The sequence below is a fragment of the Nothoprocta perdicaria genome, unplaced genomic scaffold (assembly GCF_003342845.1).
Source record: "Nothoprocta perdicaria isolate Ctin4 unplaced genomic scaffold, notPer1 scaffold_100, whole genome shotgun sequence".
Classification (NCBI taxonomy): domain Eukaryota; kingdom Metazoa; phylum Chordata; class Aves; order Tinamiformes; family Tinamidae; genus Nothoprocta; species Nothoprocta perdicaria.
In genome coordinates, this window is record NW_020454095.1 from 1,104,442 (window position 1) to 1,120,115 (window position 15,674).

The following is a 15,674-nucleotide window of genomic DNA, read 5'->3' on the forward strand; positions in this document are numbered from 1 at the left end:
AAAACCTAAGTGCTGAGAACATTGAAGGAGGTGAAATAATGTAATACTTATATGTTTATAGTATATAAAGTAACAATCAGCTGCTTTGAGCCTCTTCTTCCCTAACTAGGGTCAGAAAACAAAGCTGGATCTCCATGTAATATATGGAAGGGTGTGTGTGCAGATCTCTGAGAGCCCTTGTCAGGTCTAGACATGTGCTTGTCCTCCACTAGATTTGGCTTTCAGTTTGTGTAGGTTTGTGTAGGTTCAGAAGCATACCTGATTTTGTCTGTAATAACTGTATGATAACACTCAGAATAAAGTCTAGAAGAAGAAAATGGAGGAAATCTCAAGAAGTAATTATTCTTACTATTTGTGAATATTGGTCTAAGCTGCTTTTCCATGGCTTCCAAAGCTTATATGTTGATAATAAACATTTCTAAATGACATCTCTTACAGTAAGAGCTCTGCTCATTTGGCTTTGGATAATCTTGTTTGAAAGAACAAGTGCTGTTGGAGGTGGGATGAGTTTATGAAAGTTGAAGAATGTAGTATCTCTTGCCTTCCCGAGTTACTCTGTGTTGCTTTCAGCAGCAATTAGAGCAGGATTTTCACTGTTAACCTGGCAGAATACCTGAATGATACCTACGGGATTTGCAGCCTCTGAATCACAACTTGGTATTATGATGGATCCACCATAAGTTGTCTACGATGAACCACATCAAACAAAAGGGAACCAGATATGATAATTATGACTTCAGCATCTTAAAGACTGATTTGAAAACCCAGTTCTAAATCCAACATTAGTATTAGAAATTGKTTTTTTTTTCCTTGTACTGAAATGCAAATTACTTTTCCAATCACATTCGGGTACTTTTCCTGTACCTGTTTGGTCTCTCTCTCTATATGTATGTATATATATTCTAATTATATTTCCACTTAAAATCTAATTCTGCACAACTTCATGTTTTAGCAGTACTGATTATCCAATTCCTTTGGCATCCTGAAAAGTGACAAGCATGTTGATGGCAAAACCTTCTACTCCTCTTTGTGTCCTTTCCTGTAACTTTCATGCTGCTGATCTCAAAGAATCCTACAGGAACCTTTGGGACAGACATGGCATACCCTTGAAGATGCTAACAGTTCTGAGGTGAGATCTCTGAAACTTAATCATCTATTTCTAAGTATTTCATTGCAACTGCAACGAAGAGTAGGACACTAATTCTTCTTAAGTGGGCATATTAGTTGTCAAATAGAGCAAAACTGTGCCTGCAATGACTTGCATCTGCAAAACTGTGTGTCAGAAAATGTCTATGCTAAAAGTCAGACACCAAAAAGTAATTCTGTGAATTATTAGATTATACACTAGAATTCAGGAGTACATAATGCAAAGCAGCTATGGGGAAGAGAAAATACAAATCTGCCAATATTTTAACTTGGAGATTCCTCTTTTCTTATAATTAACGACTAGGTATAATAAATGGAAAGATAACCTTTCTTGATGTAAATGAGATGCAAAAATGACTGGATCACTTTCACATCTTCTGTAAGTTTTCCTAATTTTATTTCCATGTGATCTTTTTGAATGATTGTTAGTGTTGATTACCTCTTATCCCAGAGTACATTAAAAAATACTTTTGCCAGGGATGCTGCTACTATTTCCATATCATCGACATTTCCATAAGAAGTCTGTCTTGTCATAAAACATGGTTAATTTGTAGGTTTTTTAGGGATAGGGAAAAAAAAGACATGGAAGAGGAGTGGTTCACCAATTACTTAAATTCTCCATTTAGTACATCTGTAAAACACTTTCCTGTTTGTAAGTTTTAGATAAAATTAAAGGAACTATGGGTACTTGCAAAGAATGTTAGAATTCTGGCTTCAGTCTTTGGTTGAGGGTTCATTTCCCAGTCACACATATTTGCTCTTTTTTTGGAAAGTTATATTGAATAAAAGGGCATGAACTCTTTAATAAGATTTGTTGCATCTATTGAGAAATATAAACAGGTTGTAAATCCTCAAAGAAATAAGAGTGAAGAACACAGTTTCTGCAAATGGCCTTAAGACTCACACTTGAGCTATTTTTGCATTAAATAGGAAAATAGCAAGCCAAAGGTGATTTTGACTTGATATAACAGAATCCTCTGGTCAGATTTCACTGCGTTTTGGATCTTGGACAATCACATATGTGCAGATTCAAATCAAAATAATATTTTTTACTAATGTAACCTGAAAACTGTAACAAATTATGTGGTATTCCACTACCTTATGATTTATATGCTCAGGGGAAAAGGTGCGAACTTTTATTTTTTCTTGTACTACTCTGTATCAATCTAGTTTACTCAGACATAAATGAGAGAAAAATATGTGAGGGAATGATTAAAGGAGATAGATAAAAAGACATAGAAACTTCTAATTGAGTGCATAAGTAGGGCAGGGTTCAGCTTAGAGTAACCAAGTTTTTTCATGAAAGAATATATTTTAGACATTGTGGGTGATTTTGAGTTATGTAAACATATGTCCTATACATGGACTTCATAATATAGTGTGCACAGTTTTTTGATAGAAATGAACAGTGACAAATTTTAGGATCCTCTTTTGTACTTAAATACCTCCAACCCAGAGAAATCATTTAATGACAACTAATCTAACAATTTTTTTTTTTGCTAATTTCTGAACACACTGTAAATTGCAGCACTGTTTCCAGTTTCCTACTATAGGCATTACCACAATGACAACTGCTTCAAACTATCTGGGTATTGTACATAGTAAAACAAGTCAGCTGTATTGATTGTTATTCTYTCTCAGATGAACAGACAGCATGCTGATAGCTGCTTACTCCTGCTGAATGAATGAGCTGAAAGAGTTGTATTAAAAATATTCCTCTTCCCCTCTGTTGTTGCCAAAACCTTTACCTTGTTACTAGGCATACCAAGCTGTTAACCATATGGATGTGATTCAGCCATTTTCGCTTCTCAGAATACAATTGAATGGAGCCCACGCGACCAAATGTCCATGCATTCTGCAGATTCAATGTGACTCAATAAAGATGAGAGAAAGACTACAATTTTCTCAAGTGGTATTAGGCACCTGTGTCTTTGCTGGAGTCATCTTCTGATCAAAAAAAAAAAAAAAAAAAAAAAAAAAAGACCCAATAAAAACTCTTACAATTTAAGTTCCATGTACACGGTTGCAAAGTTACATAGCTCTCTGATTTACTGATGTTGCACTACTCAGCCCTGATGTTCCTCTACTCAGCCCTGGTGAGGCCACATCTGGAGTACCGTGTSCAGTTCTGGGCTCCCCAGRACAAGARKGATGTGGAGCTGCTGGAGAGAGTCCAGCGCAGGGCTACCAGGATGATCAGGGGCCTGGAACATCTGCCATATGAGCAAAGGCTGAGAGAGCTGGGTCTGTTCAGCCTGGAGAAGAGGAGGCTGAGGGGGGACCTGATCAGCGTGTATAAATACCTCAAGGGAGGCAGTGAGGAGGAGGGGGGTGGCCTCTTTTCAGTGGTGGACAGTGATAGGACTAGAGGAAATGGCTTCAAACTGAAGCATCGGAAGTTCCACAGGAACTTAAGGAAGCATTTCTTCACTGTGAGGGTGACAAAGCACTGGAACAGGCTGCCCAGAGAGGTTGTGGAGTCTCCTTCTTTGGAGATCTTTAAAACCCGCTTGGCTGCAGCCCTGTGCCATGTGCTCTAGGTGACCCTGCGTGAGCAGGGAGGTTGGACTCGATGACCTCCGAGGTCCCTTCCAACCTTCGGCATTCTATGATTCTATGATTCTATGATTCTATGCTTTGCAGCTGTAACGTATGAACAATGATTCATAAGATGGATGTTTAGAAGTAATAGCAAAGAGTATAGTAGTTATCAGATGCTTTGGTCAGGCTGAAACTAAAAAAAAAAATAAAAAAGAGATAGTCCTTGTGTGAGAATTGTCTACTTGTATGGAGAAACTGCTGTTAAAGCACTATGTTGATATAGATATCTATAGATATTTATTATATCTATACTAGATAGATAGATAGATAGATAGATAGATAGATAGATAGATAGATATAGTACTATAGAAGAACCCCAGACATTATGAAGTAATACAAAATTTCCAAGAAGCAGTTACACTTATGTTATAGGAAGAGCTATTTTGCCATTACACTTTCTAACAGTAATGGCTGCTTAGAAGCAAAATCTTCTAGGAATATTTTCCCTCCTGTGTTAAGTCTTTGGCCTAGTTACCTTGAAGCATCAGGATGCGGACAGCATCCTGCTGACCAGTGACAAGTATCTACTGCACTAAATTTAAAGAGAGGTCAAAACCGGAACCTGTCCTGGTTACCATTTACTTTGATTTCATGAGTTGAGTTGGAAAATAAAAGGAAAGGTGGCATTTTTATATTTGGATTTTTGTCATTAAAAGCAGCTTGACATTTTCTGACAAGGTCCAATACAAACAGAAATATCGATTACAGTTTTTTCTCTTCTTCTGAATCATAGAGTTGGTCCAAACCCTATCAGGACATGATCCCTCAGTCTCTCTAATGACAATAAGTATATTTTAAGCAATTCAGGAGGATCGGTTTTGCTTGCTGCCTACACTTTGCCATGGTTACACAAAGCAACTTCATGATGGTTGGCATTTATTGAATTTGTTTGCTCAAGCTCCAGGAGGGCTACCAGAGATGTACATCTGAGAGAGGAGGTTTGAGTTTACATTGCTTTAGCCCCCAGACTGTTAATTTTAACAGTTTGACTAAACTTGCCAGAGTATCCATATTCAGCCAAGGTTTGGTCATGCCAAAGCGGAGGCGCTGTGGAGTGTGGCCTGCAAAACACCAGATGAAGGTAGTTTCATTTCCATGGGAACCAGTCCGCCCATGAGGAAGGTAGCATATTTGGTAAACCTGCGAGGATGGAGTGAGTGCAGGAGCAGCATATTTTCCTGTATCTGAATTTAGTTTTAAAATCATTGGTGGCAAAGACAGGTCATTGTTGAAGACTGTAACTTGAAGAGAACTAGAAACAATCTTGCTTTGAAGTGTGCAGCTCTGCACTCACCAAGATTGTCCCTATGAAGTGCCTCTTCAAAATGTTTTCCTCTGATACAGTAGTGCATTAAAACTGGGTAATCCCAAAGATACATGTTATAGTAACTGAGTTGAGAATTTGATGCATTGGGTTTTTCATACTGACCCCAGGGGTCAGTCATTGGTCTAGTCCTGTTCAACTTATTCATTAACGACCTGGATGAAGGGCTGGAGTGCTCCCTCAGCAATTTTGCTGATGATACCAAACTGGGAGGAATAGCTGATAGCCCTGAGGGCTGTGCTGCCATCCAGACCTTGACAGACTGGACAACTGGGCGGTGAGAAACCTCATGAAGATCATCAAGGGTAAGTGCAGGGTCCTGCACTTGGGGAGGAATAACCCTGGACACCAGTACAGATTAGGGGTGGACCTGCTGGAGAGCAGCCCCGCAGAGAGGGACCTGGGTGTCATGGTGGATGACAAGGTGACCATTGGGCAGCAGTGTGCCCTGGTGGCCAAGAAGGCCAACGGGATCCTGGGGTGCATTAAGAAGAGTGTCTCCAGGAGGTCGAGAGAGGTGATCATCCGCCTATACACAGCCCTGGTAAGGCCACATCTGGAGTACTGTGTCCAGTTCTGGGCTCCCCAGAACAAGAAGGATGTGGAGCTGCTGGAGAGAGTCCAGCGCAGGGCTATGAGGATGATCAGGGGCCTGGACCATCTGCCCTATGAGCAAAGGCTGAGGGAGCTGGGCCTGTTCAGCCTGGAGAAGAGAAGGCTGAGGCRGGACCTGTTCAGTGTCTATGAATACATCAAGGGAGGCAGTGAGGAGGAGGGGGCCGGCCTCTTTTCAGTGGTGGCCAGTGACAGGACTAGAGGAAACGGCCACAAACTGAGGCACCAAAAGTTCCACAGGAACTTCAGGAAACATTTCTTGACAGTGAGGCTGACAGAGCCCTGGAACAGGCTGCCCAGGGAGGTTGTGGAACCTCCTTCTTTGGAGATCCTTAAAACCCGCTTGGACGTAGCCCTGTGCCACATGCTCTAGGTGACCCTGCGTATGCAGGGGGGTTGGACAAGATGACCTCTGAGGTCCCTTCCAACCTTAAGCATTCTGTGATTCATTGTATAGATCTTTGCGGAAAAAGCAAGCAAGGTGCTCTGGCCTGTGTGAAAATTAAGATTATAGCAAAGGATGARCATCTTCACCATCCCCAGATAGGGAATTTCTTGTGTCATCTGCTTATCCCCCAAATATGTCTCTTCCCCATCTTTGACATCTCCTTTTCAGCTTATGCAGCATTCAGACTTCATGTAAGTTATAAATAAAATATCTTCACAGTACAGTTTATCAAGTCAAGCTCAATGCACTGCAGTGAAATCTGCGAAGATTAAGATTAAATTCAAGTAATTCAAATCATCCATATTATTTACAATTCTAATCAATATTCAGGAAAACTAAAATCAAATAACCAATTCTAAACTTGCTTTGCATTTGCAGTGCTTTAGCTATTTTCTGAAAGAGGAGTTGAGTCTCATATGCTTRCATCCATGAAAAATTTAATTTGCAGCTGAGTATAAAACTTCATTTGATGCTTCTTTTTCCTAATGGAAATATGCTATGGGAAATGTGATGTATATTTATTTGAGAACTTATGTAATATAATAAATGTATGCACCATTTTATTCTTTTACATTTTATTAGATATCAGTGGAAGGATCATGTATCATTGAAAGAATACTAACTTAAGTTAGTTTCCAGCCAAATAGATCTTGGTTAAAAGTGCAATTCAATTAAAATGTAAAAGAAATTAAAAATAATGCTAAGTCAATAAAACTCAAAAGTTCTTAAATTATCACTTTTTCATAAAAAGCATTTTCTTCTAAACCAAAGGAAATCTTACATATGATTAGTGAACAGCCTTATTGTGRTTACCATATTTGTTAGTGTTTTGGGATTATAAAGTTTTACAACAATCTTCAGGGTGAAGAGAAAAAGGAAGTTTTGCTGGTTTCTCATTTCCCAATTAGTTCATACCATTGTATGAGCTATATATTGAAATAATATAACTGAAAAAAATAGTTTACACCTGCAAGTTGAACTACCATTGCCAAATTTATTTGGCATAACATTTAACATKGATTTAACATATTATTTAAGCAAACTTTCAGTCTGCATAGCTGGTGACTTCTTCCATTGATGTCTGGCCTGACCTTTCTTTAAACTTCTGCACAAGTGTGCACTGTTTAATACATTAAATGTGAAATTACACTTTAATGATTTTAACAAGTTTCAAATAGCAGTGACTTGGTCTTATATATTCTCTAATAGAGGATTTTCAATTAATATTTTTTCCATTGACTCTATTTATGTAAAGAGAAAGAAAACTTTTATTGTCAGAGGAAGTTAATTTAAAATTTTCAGTGCAGCTAATATTATCACACTATTGCTTTCCCAGATACGTGGTAACTGTTTTCAGTTGAAGAGAAAAATCAAAATTAAGATCCTGGACAAAATTACCTGATTTTACTTATCATTTGTTTAAATATTATACATGACTGAATCCCATTTGCACTGATAAGAAAAGTAAAATCAAATGGTAACAAATGAAATCAGGGGAGAGAAGCCTCGCCTCGCCCCCTCCCTTTTTTTTTTTTTTATTAAAACACTGGAATAAATATTTAGCTGATTTTGTTTTTCATAAAAGCTGGTCAGAAATGAGTCAGTGTTGAATTGTCCCCTCTTCTGAAAGAATTTTTCTGTTACCTGCTGGCCAGTTGCTGACCACTTTGGAGAAGACAAACCAAGGAAGTCCTCTGTTCTTTCAAATTTTTGCTGGTAGATCACTAGAGAAGTTAGTTTGTAGCTTACAGAAATTCTAATTTTTAAAGTGTCAGTACTACATATATAAATATATATGTAAAAATATTAGATTATAATCACATTAAAATATTTATCACATACTTTTTATTGCCTCACTTCTTTATAAGTAATCTCATTCCACAAGCATAGCTGTACAAATAAGTACAGGATCATAGTCTGGCTTCTCCCCCTGTTTTTTTTTCTTTTTTTCTTTTTTTTTCTTTTTTTTTTTTTTTCTAAAGAACAACTTCCAGAACATAGAACTAAGGACATCACAAATTAGAAAAAATATGGGAAAATCTATGCCATAGTTATCCCAGCTGCTTAGAAATGATCAGAATTTTTAGTCTGCTAATGAGATAATAAAATATTTAAAAACCACAGAGGAAGGATTAATACTGAAATAGTTCAAGCAGGCATAAGAAGTTTGCACAGGGAAAATTCATCCAAATACCTAAGCAAAGTAAAGCAATATTAAAAAAAAAAAAAAAAAAAAGTGGAAGGCTATAAGAGATTCAATATATCTTTCCAAGATATATTGAAATACAGGCAGCTCTCTATGGGGACTTTGATTCATTTGTGTGTGCACTTTAATGACATTCATGGATTTTGTATGTGTGTGTGTGCATGCCAGACAAWGAAAGATGCACAGTAGTATATAATAATAGCTGAACTTGGAATGCAATAGAAAAAATATGCAGTATTACTGGTGAATATAGAATAACAGACTATGCATATTAATTGTCAGTGTCATGTCAATTTTTATATTCTGTGACAGTTATTCTTTATTAAGTAAATCATATGGTGTTAGCTGTTACCTATATTTAGTGTGTATTAATTTGCATTGTCATTAAATATTTTTTAAATTAAATCTTTATGATTTAAAGTGCCGATAATTACTGCAAAAAAAAAGGATAGATTTTTTTTTTCTAGCAGTTCCATTAATATGTTGTTTTCATAATACTTTTCCATTTGCTTTTATTTACTAAAGCCTTTTCCATGAAAATGGAATCTTCTTTTGGTTAAGGGTTCCTCTCTTCCTGCTGCTTACTCCTTTYATGCAGACGTAATTTATTGTTTCTGGTGACCAGATAATCTCTAAAACAGCACATGGTAATGTTACAAACAGTAAGTTATGACTTCAAGTGAGAATTAAGAAAACTTTTAAGCAACACAGATCCTGGTATAAAATCATATAGTTCTGACTTGAGCCAAACATTCTGTTTCCCAATACCTGAGGATATTGTCCAGATCTGCTGTCATGTAAATATCTTCACTAACGCTCAAGAGAGGTGAAAAATGAAATTGAATAGTGACAGAAGCCTCTGTAAATAATAAAATTTCAAGCCTGCCATACAGCATTCCTTTGACTTTTGTGGTTGACTTTGTACACATAATGTAACTATAATGAGTGTATGAGATGGCTTTCAACGAGAGCAATATCTGCATTGCATGAATTAACAGTAGTCGTATCAGGGCTTGGTCTAAATGCAAAGGCTGCACAGCTGTGACCACATCACATGTGGGTGTTTCACTGGATGGTGCTAGTAAGGTTGGAAAGGGAGAATTAAAGAATGTCCTACTTTATTCATCTTAATATTTTCCACATAACTTTTTTCATGGTTAATCTACTTCAGACTCTTAAGATGCTGACCTTGCAGACTARCTGTTTCTCTCTTGCCCTCCAGAAAGATTCTCTCCTCCAAACCTTTCTTCTGAATGTATTTCTTCTTTTGGAACTATGCTGAATATGTCCTAAGAGAGCCATATTTTTTTCAGTACAAAATACTAGGCAGCATTAGTGTCTTCCTCAGCTTTTGTTTGGTCTTCTGTGGTATAGGCCTAGTCCCCATCTCCTAARTTGTGATGATAAAATTTTTTGATACAATTCTGTAACCTAGATCTTTGCCTTAAAACATACAAGAAGTATAATTTGAAATTTCCAGCAAATACTGCCAGTGCTACAAATTGAATGTGCTCTGACAGATATGGGAATCCCATTTTGCAAAATAATCATGTTAAGGACAGTCCAGGTGAGACCAGCCACATCAAACTATTTTATYCTTTATGAGCATGTAATGCACGTGTATTGAAAGCCATCTAGTTAGCTAAGAAGGTCAGGAAGCCTATATACTAATTGGCATATTTCAAAAATAAATGCATCAGAGCCACTGGGGCATTTCTGTTGTGTTTTAGATTATTCATGTAAATTATGAGGTTGTCAGATGTGAATGTGAAATTATCAGACATATGCTCAGATATCATCTTTCTAAACCATGCAATTAGTCAGGATGTCATCTTCCAGCAACCTGTCTCAAGCTCTGCTTCTAAATAGAATATCATCAAGGTATTAGAAAGCCTTTGGCAATAGAACACAATTAAAATACCTCAAGCAGGGAAATCCATTAATATAAAAGAGGTTAAGTTCAGGAAAAGTACTTAGGGCATGTCTACATGACAGCAACAGCAGCACAGAGCCCTTACAGCTTAAATCACCCTGCTGAGAAGCTGAAGTTTGCATTGTAATGACTACACTACACTACCTGACCTATTAGGTTTAGAACTAATGAGGAGAACTATGTGCTACACTTCAGTGACTACAAGCAGCAATGGACCTTCTTTTGTGTGGACAAGTCATATTTGGTCAGGAATAGTATGACACAGTTCAGATATTATAGCACCAGCTTCAAACTCCATTGTATTAGATTCAGTTCCCTGTTCTACTGCGGAGACCCCTGAGACCATGGCTGTGTCCTTAGACCATATCTGTATGGACGCGCAGTGTCTCAGCAACTTGGATACAAGCCATCTCTGGCTTGTCAATGCCAGAGAAGTCAATGCAGTTGTGGTAAACATAGGATTTAGCAATTCAGTAAGCCTTTGCTAGCATACGCTATAGGACCAGTCAAATCCGAGAGAATATTTTCCCAACTCAGATCTAACCGTATTCTTTGAGATCAAGTATTCTCTGCCAGCCCTGATTTACAAAAACAAATTTTGCAGTCATCTTGTTAGCATTTATTATTTATTACTTTCTTGCACAGTAAACTTATGGAGATAATGAAGTTTTCCTATTTTCAGAATTAAAATGATGTGATATGCTGGCTGCACTATAGAGAAATAGCTTTACTTGTACACTTTTTGCTAAGTTACCTTAATAGATGATTTTAGAAAACTATAGTTGTATGTTCAAAATGATATCCAGATCCTTAAAGTTCAAATACAAAAATTATGTGCGGAAAACTTCCACTGCACTGATGTTTCATTTACTTTTTTACATTATACTCATAAAGAAAGAATCTATTTTTTTTCTAATTATATAAATTTTAATGAGCAGCAGCTGAACAGCTTAAAGCCATGTCTGTCTTAATCTACAGGAGAAGTACAGATTACACAACAAAAACATGGGTTTCCACATGTTACCCTTCCAGATGTGTATGGGACCTGAACCCACACAATCATCTCTGTGCAGATAAGGAGTGGGCTCTATGTATACTTAGATCTAGAACTCAACTGAAATTGCCAGTTGTGACAATTTTTATAAATTAATGGCAATATCCCATCATTGAAAAGCAAACAATTTATTTTTTTCTAATGTAATTTAAAGACCTTAGAGATGTAAATTGTTCTCAGCCATTATTTGCATGACCTGTTCTTGTGAAGATCATTGACTTTAATTTCTTTTTACATTATAACTGGATTACTCATCTACCAATTAATGTACTGTGACCTTAAAAAATGGTGACTGGACCTTTCATTCTCATCCTGATTTGAAGAGGGCAAAATCTCTTCCCATTGCAATGATTATGAATGAACAGAGCTATTAGAAATGCTATCCAGATGTAAGTTTTGTACAAACAAAAAAGAGCTATATATCTCTGTCTAGTGGGATTATATTTTCTACCTTACCGTTTTCCCCTTTATTTTTTACCCAGAAGGTCTATCTGCAGGTGGACAACCAATTTATCATCAAAAATGATAAATCTAGCAATAAAAAATATAACTCTGGATTTATACTACACTAATCTTTGTTGTTAAGTGAAAAATGTTCTGAACTAGTGTATCAGTATTTCATACTAGGTATAATATCAGTTGTAATTGTAATTCACAAGTTAGAATTGTAATTTGAACAATATGTAGTTAGAGAATCTGGCACAGTAAGTAATCTAATTGATATCCAGAATATAATTTCCTGTAAGTATTGACAGACAGACTTGCCCCAGATACCTGTACCACAACCAGTATCTTCCATCATCATTCCTTTTGCCCCTGATGGAGGGCTTGTACCATCAGTGAAACTCTGCAGACTGCTGTTTGGCTAAAGCAAAACCCCACATTAGCAAAACCCCACAGGTTTGGCTAATTCATACACATCTGTACACATCCACTTTCTTTTAAGTTAAATAGAAATCTTTTAGAAAAGTATGAAGAAGGACTCACTAAATACACAGTGTTGTATAAAAGTGCATGAAATAATATGAAAAATTTATTTAAATGGCACAGAAATTCTTCTATGATCTGTATGTGATCTAGGTGTGGAATGGGATCTATTCTTTGAACGAAGCACCTTTCTGTTTTCTCAGAGGCTGTCGGTGTTTCTTCTAAAACAAGTTCAGCCCTGATTTCAGGCTTGCAGAACACTTCTAGAAATTCGCATATGTTATGCTCCTGCATCTTTTTTCATGTATCTCTTTTTCATAGAGCTCTTTTCTTGCAAATTTCCCACTGGGACCTGAACATCAGAATACCTACAGCAATGGAATTTTATGCTTCCCAATCTTAGATGAGGCAGCGATGTGAGGGATAAAAAAAATCTAGGCAGTTCATTTCTGTGAATTATAACCTCTTTAACAAAGATCTGGTCTCTGGATTGACTAAAGTCTGTTGCATGGCTTTGAAATCCTTTTACCTTTACAAATGACAATTACGTGATTCTTGAATTTTTGAAATTTTGAATTTTTTAAAAGCAAATAGGAAACTGAGTTTGATATGATTTAAAAAAAAATGTTTTCTCGTTAGCGTGGATGAGGAGATAAAAGCCATGTTTTGATGCTTGCTGACAGCTACAAGTTCTGATGAACCTGTGAGTGGGCTATCAGATGTGAGGAAGCTATAGTGAGGGTAACCACAAACTGCAGGTAGTTGGAGCTACAGCAGCTAGCTCTAGAAGGCCTCAGGCTGGAGAAACACCTAGTGAAACTAGCTCCTTTCCAATGATCTTTATTTATTTATTTATTTATTTATTCAGGTGCTTTTCATACTGTCAGTGAGTAACTAGCAGAAGAATAACTAACTAGTGCGGGTGAAGATCATTGCTTCAGAGATAAGTGAGACATGTGCCATTAGACCTGTGGAAGCATTTTATGAATTGCATATATCCCCAATAAATCAGGATTCATTGTGTCTGCTTGGTAAGCAGGAACATGTTTCATGAATGAAGCTACTTAGGACCCTAAGTGGCCCCAAGTTTGCATAAGCTGTTCCATAGAGGGCTGTGTGAAAAAGACATTGCTTACTTTATACCTTTTACCAAATAAAAAGGCAGCTGTGTTGTTGTATTCCCAAAGGGCATCTAAGTTCTTAAGGGCTGGAAAAGTTAGCTGCAAAACGACTAAGGAAATGTCAGTTGAATTTCCCTAATCCAAAAATAGAAGCATAATTATTTAGTAGAGAGAGAGACTGAATTCAGAACTTAATTCTGCCATAGGTAATGAGCATGTTGCATTTTCATGTGGAATTCTTTTGTCTGACTTCAATGTCCTGTCATGGGGACCCCTTCATTTCTTTGGAGGAATGCTTAGGGGTTTTTTGATTAAGGGTTTTTTTTTTGTTGTTGTTTTTTTTTAATTATTTATCTCAGACATGCTACCTTTTTTTTTGTGCAATTTGGGATTTCCCCATCATTAAGTCTCACTTTAAGATCAGCAGTCAGGTATTGCACATAGTCAATCAGTAGTTCCCTAGATCTGTTTGGAAGAAAGAGGGTATGTGCCATCCTGTTTAAAGTCACGTCCAGGATCAAATACATCTTGCTGTATGATGCAAGTCAAGCAAGTGCAGAGTCTTGCATTGATTTCCTCAGAAACAGGCAGCTCGTGTCACTATTATCAAGTAAATCAGGCATACATACAGGATTCGTGAGTTAGGTAAGGCAGGATTCATGAGTTAGTTTTAAATCTGCAGGAGATGTTCTGCTTGTCTTTTTTGAAAGCCTTTTCAGTTTTCTTGGATTCTGTAGAATTCTGAGTGATAACATCTGGTAATTTTGATTTAGAGGATTTAAATGCTATTTCTCTCCCTGGGTACTTGGGTATCTTCTTTGTTTTCATGCAATAAATGCATTAGCTAATTTCTTTAAAACCATAATCAACTGGCTGGCTTTGTTTCAGTCGATGTTGGTAAGGTTCACTTACCTGACTTTTAACATGTTTTACTGCCTTAAAACTGATCTCCTATTATGTACCACTTTGCCTGGATTCCTTTTCTGAAATTGCCATTAGTGCTTGGATAATAAAAGCACAACACCCTGTACATACTTCACATCACCCAAGAATCTAGTTGTCAGGGTTGTTATTTTGCTTACTAGCTTTTGTACTAGTGAAAACAACATCTTAGAGGCTTTTATCAAAGATTACTCTATTGCAGAACATGTTTCATATACTAGGAAATGTTCTGTATGCCATTTTGGAATGTTATGGTTTCATAACATCCTATCAGCAAGTACTACTGCAGTAAGAAGCACCAGATTGTGACTTTGCTCTGACTTCGCACTGGAATAACTCCATTTTTTTCAAATGGACAGAAATGGGATCAGAGTCAGGACAAATACAGCTATGCAGATGAACTCTTTGTCAAAGGCAAACTCCTGAACTTCATTTGAGGCTAAATTTTGTAGGTCAATTTAAATTCATCTTCCAAGGCTGGCCCATTAACTGTATTATATTTTGGTGCCTATAGGTTCCAAGCTTTTTGCTTGGCAGTTTTATTTGGTTACATGCACATTTCTAAACATCCTCATTGCCATTATCAGAAGAATAATGAATAGAAGAGTATCAAGATCCTCACAATGGGACTTTGTTGCTTTCATGATGTTACTGCAACTCATGTATCTTTTCCCAGTTTAGCTTTAAAGTAGCTCTATGGGTCCCTCTAAGAAAATAGCTGCAACTGCRTAGAATAGGACAGCTGCCAGAGAGGCTTAGAAAAATATCCAGACCATTAGTTTGTACTGAGATCCATGTTGCTGTAGCTACACAATTATCAGCACCTGACTTATCTAAATTAAAGCCAGTTTGACTGGAGTTGCACAAGCTGTATTCAACACTTTGAGTTTGGGGGAGCTGAACTCTCAGGTCTACTGTCTATCATTGCCATGCAAAGCACAATATTATCCATATGCCCATGCATTTCTCTCTAATTATTTGCATCATTTCCTGCCTATATTAGCACTAGTGTAAGTCTTAGTTAATGAGATCATTATAAGTTGGCAGCTGTTCATATGCATTAATTTTAGAATTTTAATTTTAGAAATATGAAAGTTTGCTTCCCTAAACAATTTTTTATTGTGCCAAGATCAGTAGGACAAAGTCGGATATCATCAAATTTTATATACTGTTCCTCTTCTGTCATAGCAAAGACCATTTGTACTGTGCAGCACAGGTGTCCATTTTATGCTTTGGGGAGTCTTATTTGCAGGCAAAAAGTAGGTTATGCAAATCATTCTCAGAAAGGAGGTTAAAAGACAGAAGGATGCATCTGAAAATTTTCACCCCTGCACATCCAGATTTACATCTTTTTTTT